The following is a 7969-nucleotide window of genomic DNA, read 5'->3' on the forward strand; positions in this document are numbered from 1 at the left end:
ACAGAATGGATAAGAAAACAGGATCCATCAATATGCTGTCTACAAGAGACACACCTTAGAAACAAACATGTGAATTTATTAAAAGTCAAAGGTTGGAAAAAATATATATCAAGCTAACAACTAAAAAAAAATAAAGCTTGAAAACAAAAAGACAATAGGGCTGCTAAATAAGGGCTGGAATATGTAGAAAGATTGAAGTGAGTAAATGGGTCAAAACTGGAATTTGAAGAACGAAAAAGCTTTGTGTTATTGAAAGTGAATAATATTCCTGAAAGAAAATGACTAGTGAACATGAGTTCCAAAGTCAAGAAAAGTGCATATGTAAAGCAAATTAATGCCACCTAAGAAACATATCAACCAAATACAGTGGGTGGACTTTGTTGGCATCTTAAAGTAAAACTGTAATAAATAAATAATTACTTGCAGTTGGGCAAATCTTTTTTCTTTAATGTTTTTTATTGTATTTTAGATGAATGTTTACAGAATAAATAGTTTCTCATTAAAAAGTTAGTACACATTTTTTTTATGACATTGGTTAACAACCCCACCACATGTCAACACTGTCCGTTCTCAACCTTGGGTTCCCTATTACCAGCTTTCCTGTCTCCTCCTGCCTTGTCATCCTTGCCTCAGGGCTGGTGTGTCCCTTTAGTCTCATTTTGTTTCATGGGCCCATCTAACCTTTGGCTGAAGGGTGAACCTCGGGGGTGACTTCATTAACTGAGCTAAAAGAGTGTCCAGGGGCCATACTCTCAGAGTTTCTCCAGGCTCTGTCAGGCCGGTAAGTCTGGTCTTTTATTGTGAGTTAGAATTTTGTTCTGCATTTTTCTCCAGCTCTGTCCGAGACCCTCTGTTGTGATCCCTGTCAGAGCAGTTAGCGATGGCAGCCAGGCACCATCTAGTTATACTGGACTCAGTCTGGTGGAGGCAGTGATAGTTGTGGTCCATTAGTCCTTCGGACTAGTTGGGCAAATTTAAACACTGATTACGTATTGATGACAGTGAGGAATTATTACTAACTTTTAAGTGTGATAATAGTATTGAAGTTACATTAATTAAAATTCCTTATTTTTTAGAGACCTAAACTGATGTATTTATGGATAGGATGATGGCGTAACTTGGTTTTGCTTTAGAGGGAAAAGGTTATGAGTAAGGATTGGCCATGACTCGATGATTGTTGAAACTGGCTAATGGACACACAGGGTTTATTATGTCACTCTTTCTCATTTTTGTACAAGTTTAAAATTTCTATAACAAAGAGCTTAAATAAAATAAAAACTAACCTGTGTTAGGACATGAGTAAGGGAAATAGTATAAAAATATGGTATTTTTGGTAAGAGAAAATCCCAAAGACCTTCTTCCGGTGTAGTAATTTCTTTCAACTTTCCTCTTCCTTCCTTCTTTTAGATCCTTTATTCACCATGGGTGATATTTTCTCTTCTACCTCTAACAATGAAGAACGCCAAAATTTGGTCTCCAGTATGAATGTATATTTTAAGAGTTTCAAGATGGAAACACCTTCTCTGAGGAAAGCATCAATTTGATCAAGTCAGACTTGGAAAAATGTTACATTGATGGTGTGAGTACTGTAATTGGTGATGCAGTAAAAGAAATGGATAGTGCCCCACTGAATATTGCTGTGACAGGGGAGTCTGATGCAGGAAAGTCCAGCTTCATCAATGCCCTGAGAGAAGTTGAGTATGAAGAAGACCATGCAGCCCACACCACTGTGGCAGAGATGACCATGAAGACAACTCCATACAAACCCCCATGGTTTCCCAATGTGACATTTTGGAACTTGCCTGGTATTGGGACCACTAATTTCCAGCCACAGGATTATCTGCAGAAAGTAAAATTTTGGTGAATACGACTTCTTTATTATCATTTCTACTACATGCTTCGGGGAAAATGATACACAACCTGCCAAGGCAGTCAAATATATGAAGACAAATTTCTACTTCATTAGAACCAAGGTGAACATCGATTTACAGAATGAATAGAAAAGTAAACCAAAGCACTTTGAAAGAGAAACATTCCTACAGCAGATCTGAAACGATTGCCTGCTCTGTTTTAGGCAGATTAAGATGGACGAACCACAAATCTTCTTGGTTTCCAGCAATGATGTATGTTTCTAAGTATGATTTCCCAATCCTGACAGATATCCTATTAAAAGATCTCTCTGCTCAAAAGCGCCGTATTTTTTTTCCCATACAAAAATTTATACATACATTGTTATGTGACTCTAATCGCTCTCCCCATACTGTGACAGCACACTCCTCCTTTCCACCGCTGATTCCCCATGTCTATTCAACCAGCTCCAAATCCTCTATGCCTTACCTTCTCACCTCTGGACAGAAGCTGCCTGTTGAGTCTCTTGTATCTACTTGAGCTGAGAATCCTCACAAGTATCACTTTATGTCCCACAGTCCAGTCCAATCCCTGTTTGAAGAGTTGGCCTCAGAAATTGATTTAGTTCTGGGCTGATAGAGAATCCGGGGGCCATGCTTTTCAGGGTTCCTCCAGTCTCAGTCAGACCATTAAGTCTGGTCTTCTTACTAGAATTTGAGTTCTGCACCCCACCTTTCTCCTGCTCCATCAGAGACTCTCTGTTGTGTTCTCTGTCAGGGTGGTCATTGGTGGTAGCCAGGCACCATCTAGTTCTTCTGGTCTTGGACTGATGAAGTCTCTGGTTTATGTGGCCCTTTCTGTCTCTTGGGCTAATACTTTCCTTCTGTCTTTGGTGTTCTTCATTCTCCTTTACTCCATGTGGTTGGGACCAATTGATGCATCTTAGATGGCCGCTTGCAAGCTTTTAAGACCCCAGCCGCCACTCACCAAAGTAGGATGCAGAACATTTTCTTAATAAACTTTGTTATGCCAATTGACCTAGATGTCCCCTGAAAGCATGGTGCCCAGACCCCTACCCCTGCTATTTTGTCCCTCAAAGTGTTTGACTGTATTCAGGAAACTTCTTAGCTTTGGTTTAGTCCAGTTGTGCTGACTTCCCCTGTAGTGTGTGCTGTCCTTCCCTTCACCTAAGATAATTCTTATCTACTATTTAATTAGTAAATAACTCTCACCCTCCCTCCCTACCCTCGTAGCCATCAAAGAATGTTTTCTTCTGTGTTTCAACCTTTTCTTGAATTCTTATGATAGTGGTCTTATACAATATTTGTCTTTCTGTGACTGACTAAATTCACTCAGCATAATGACCTCCAGCTTCCTCCATGTTATAAGATGCTTCACGGCTTCATCATTGTTCTTTATCGTTGCGTAGTATTCCATTGTGTGGATATACCATAATTTGTTTATCTATTCTTCCTTTGATGGGCACCTGGGTTGTTTCCATCTTTTTGCTATTGTGAACAGGGCTGCAATGAACATGGGTATGCATATATCTATTCATGTGACAGCTCTTATTTCTCTAGGATGTATTCCAAGGAGCAGGATAGCTGGATGGTATGATACTTCTATTTCTAACTTTTTAAGGAAGCGCCAAATCGATTTCCAAAGTGGTTGTACCATTTTACATTCCCACCAACAATGTATAAGTGTTCCAGTCTCTCCACAACCTCTCCAGTAGTTATTATTTTGTGTTTTTTGGATTAATGCTAGCCTTGCTGGGGTGAGATGATATCTCATTGTAGTTTTGATCTGCATTTCTCTAGTGGCTAATGATCGTGAGCATTTCTTCATGTGTCTGTTAGCCACCTGAATATCTTCTTTGGTAAACTACCTGTTCATATCCTTTGCCCATTTTTTAATTGGGTTATTTGTCTTTTTGTTGTTGAGGTTTTGCCTAATCTTGTAGATTTTAGAGATTAGATGCCAATTGGATTTGTCATAGCCAAATTTTTTTTCCCAGTCTGTAGGTTGTCTTTTGACTCTTTTGGTGAAGTCTTTTGATGAGCATAGGGGTTTGATTTTTAGGAGCTCCCATTTATCTAGTCTCTCTTCTGGTGCTTGTGCATTGTTACTTATGGTTTGTATGGTGTTTATTCCATGTATTAGGGCTCCTAGTGTTGTCCCTATTTTTTCTTCCATGATCTTCATCATTTTCGATTTTATGTTTAAGTCTTTGATCCATTTTGAGTTAGTTTTTGTGCATGGTGTGAGGTATGGGTATTGTTTCAGTTTTTTGCAGGTGGATATCCAGTTATGCCAGCACCATTTGTTAAAGAGACTGTCTTTTCCCCAATTAATGGACTTTGGGTCTTTGTCAAATATCAGCTGCTCATAGATGGATGACTTTATGTCCAGATTCTCAACTCTGTTCCATTGGTCTATGTATCTGTTGTTGTACCAGTACCAGGCTTTTTTGACTACCGTGGTGGTATAATAGGTTCTAAAATCAGGTAGTCTGAGGCCTCCCACTTTGTTCTTCTTCTTGAGTCATAAAAGTGCCATATTTTAACACTCTCCCTGCCCAATGTTACTGAGGAAGCCATTGAAAGAAAGAGGAATTCTCTGAGGCAGACGATCTGGCTGGATGCCTTGAAGGCTGGAACATTGGCCACTTTGCCTATGGTGGGCATCACCAATGATTATGATGTAAAGAAGCTGGGGGCAAGTTTAAAGGAATATCGAGTCCTCTTTGTGGTGGATGGTATTTCTCTGCAAAATTTGGCTGAGGATTTGCAAGGCCTGTGGAGCAACTCCAGGCAATCACTGAATCTCCAATATTTTTGGAAAAAAAGAGAGATGAATCAATAGGGGAAACGCTTTTGAAATGTTTGGAGAAGTTCTGCTCAGCTAATGGAAGTCTCCAAGCTACAGCTCTTTATTTTAGAAAAAACTTCTATTTGCAACTTCACTTCCTTGACACGGTGGCCAATAATGTTAAAACTCTGCTTCAAAAGACATTTTCAGAAAAGAAGCTGATTTCTCATTAGAATAAAACCATCTGAAAGTTGAATTCTCAATTCAAGAAGAAAAAATAATGCAAGTAGATCCCTAAACAACGTACTGAGCGTGTTGATGAGCCAAGCCTTCAATTCGTCCTTAATGATTGCATGTCCCTGTTAGCTGAGCCATGGGCAGACCACAGATAAATACTATTCATCCGCTTTGAATAAACTGCCACATCTGATTATTTTCTTTTGATAAAATGACTAATCAACTCCTAAGAATTCTACTGAGTCAGATTCTTTCACGGGCTAATAAAGAAAAAAAATTTGTAATTCTATGCTGGGAGGTGAACTGTAGTTCCCATTTGCTTGACTGAGGGCTGAACATAGTAACTAGCTTCTAACCAATACAGTGTAGAAAGGGAAAAATATTAATTTTACTCACCAGTGAACAAGGTTAAAATAAGCAGTAATAGGCAATATTGATATCATGTGCCCCCTAATATGATGTGACGGAAAGTGCACGCCACTTTTGTGGTATTCTTCCTCAAAATTCATGAATTCTTCTGATCATGAGAAAACAAACCAAAAATTCTACAAAATACATGGCCAGTACTCTCTGAAATTGTCAAATTCACAGGGAAAAAAAAAGACACAGTAACTGTTACACATCAGATGAGATGAAAGAGACATGATAACTAAATGCAGTTTGGTAGTCTGGATTGGATCCTAATACAGATAAAAAACATTAGTGGAAAAACAGACGAAATCCATAGTCATCTTTCAACTCCCTGTACCCTGTGGATCAGCAGAGGCATAGACAGAGGTGAGGAAAGAAGGGAGCACTTGCCTCCTGGGCACAAGTCCAAGGGGCTGCCAGATGAGTTGCAGAATGACATTCCTATGCACAACAACTATGAAAGGCACCTGACTGAGACAGCGGGACAAGAGGGGGTAAGGTGTTTCTGCTGATGTGTGACCACTATCAATGTCTATTCATCTTGAAGTTGGAGAGGGAGAGCAACATAGAGATTGTCCCTGGGTACTCGATACCGTCGCTACAACCCTGTGGATCAGCTCTTATTCTCCAATACAACTCATAAAGAGTATTTGTAAAATGCTTTGTCTTTGGACAAAGACCTGTTGTCTGGAATCTGGTTCTTATCATGTACTATTTGGGCTTCTCAGGCCCAAATGCTACATCATAATGCCATTTTTTGATATGTATTTCCTCTGGGTTCTCAGTGAGTCTTGAATAGTCCTGGGTTTTTCTTTTTATTTTCCTACACTTAATTTCCCTCTCCTGTTTCATATACTATGTATCCCCACTTCTCACTTATCGACAAGGTTAGGTTCCAAAGACCAGGGCGTTATAGGAAAATGGAGAATGATCACATCAGTTTACAAAATGGAGGATGACTACATCGTTACATAACAGCCAAACCACTAAGAATCATGGCCCAGCCAAGTTGACACATAGCGTTAACCATCACAGCCAGCATTAGTCTTGCCTCACACCTCGGCATTCATTACTGCCAGATGTACATCATTAATGCACATAATAGTCTGATAGTAGATTTTTTCTTACTGTCGTAAATGGGAAATGTCAGATAACAAGAGAGTCAGTGAGGAGTAGGTGTATAATATTATCATCCGTGTAACCAATGGAAAATAACTCTTCAACCTTCTACTGTTCATGGAGCAAAAACTCTTAATAAAGCAAAGTGGATCTATAGAATGTTTCCTATAAATTTCAGAAGTTTGAATCATGCAGACTCTGGGTTGGAAATCACATTAAAAAGGAGAACTCTATGATCATCCATTATTGGGAAATGATAACAGAACAGGCAGAATCTGTAGGAAATCCTGTTGATTTTTTTTTCTTTTCTTTCTTTAGCTTTTCTATCCCTTTTTGTTATTCAGCTGCAATTAGATATCCTGTACCAGTTGCTATCCAGTCAACTCTGACTCAGCAACCCTATACGTACGAAAGCAACCATATATCCTGTCCGTAATGTTGGATTAGAGCATTATAAACCAGTTGCTGTTGAGGTGACTCTGACTCATGGCAACTCCACGTGTGTCAGAGTAGGACTGTGCTCCATAGGGTTTTCTCTTTTTTATTTATTTATTTTCTATTGTGCTTTAAGTAAAAGTTTACAGCTCAAGCTAGTTTCTCACACAAAAATTTATACACACATTGTTATGGACCCTAGTTGCTATCCCTATAATGTGACAGCACACTGCTCCTTTCCACCCTGGGTTTCCCGTGTCCATTCAACCAGCTCCTATCCCTTTCTGCCTTCTTGACTCGTCTCCAGACAGGAGCTGCCCATTTAGTCTTGTGTATCTACTTGAACTAAGAAGCACACTCTGTACAAGTATCATTTTATGTTTTATAGTCCAGTCTAATCTTTGTCTGAAGAGTTGGCTTTGGGAATGGTTTTAGTTCTGGGTTCCGTAGAGTTTTCAGTGGCTAATTTTTCAGGAATAGATCGCCAGGTCTTTCTTCCAAGTCACCTCTGGTGGACTCGAACATCCAACCCTTCAGTTATCAGCTGAGAACCTTAACTGTTTGCACCACCCAGGGACTCCCAGAAGATTATATTGTCATGGATTGAATTGTGTCCCCCCAAAATATCTGTCAACTTGGCTAGGTCATGATTCCCAGTATTGCATGACTGTCTACCATTTTGTCACCTGATGTGATTCCCCTATGTGTTGTATATCCGATCACTATGACGTAATGAGATGGATTAGTGGCAGCTATATTGATGAGATCTACAAGATTAGATAGTGTCTTAAGCCAATCTCTTTTGAGATGTAAGAGAGAGCAGTGAGCAGAGAGGCAGGGGGACTTCATACCACCAAGAAAGCAGTGCCAGCAGCAGAGTGTGTCCTTTGGACCTGAGGTTCCTGCACTGAGATGCTCCAAGACCAAGAAAAGATTGATGGCAAGGACCTTCCTCCAGAGCAGACAGAGAGAGAAATCCTTCCCCTGGAGCCGACGCCCTGAATTCGGACTTGTAGCCTACTAGACTGTGATAGAATAAATTTCTCTTTGTTAAAGCCATCCACTTGTGGTATTTCTGTTAGAGCAGCACTAGATGACTAAGACATAT

General features: G+C 39.7%; 1 pseudogene; it reads left to right on the forward strand.

The window, feature by feature from the left end:
• Positions 1 to 1421: 1421 nt before the first annotated feature.
• LOC111822109 (interferon-inducible GTPase 1-like) lies at positions 1422 to 4892 on the forward strand (annotated as a pseudogene).
• The last annotated feature ends 3077 nt before the right edge of the window (positions 4893 to 7969 follow it).

Source organism: Trichechus manatus, unplaced genomic scaffold, assembly GCF_000243295.1.
Source record: "Trichechus manatus latirostris isolate Lorelei unplaced genomic scaffold, TriManLat1.0 scaffold00130, whole genome shotgun sequence".
Classification (NCBI taxonomy): Eukaryota; Metazoa; Chordata; class Mammalia; order Sirenia; family Trichechidae; genus Trichechus; species Trichechus manatus.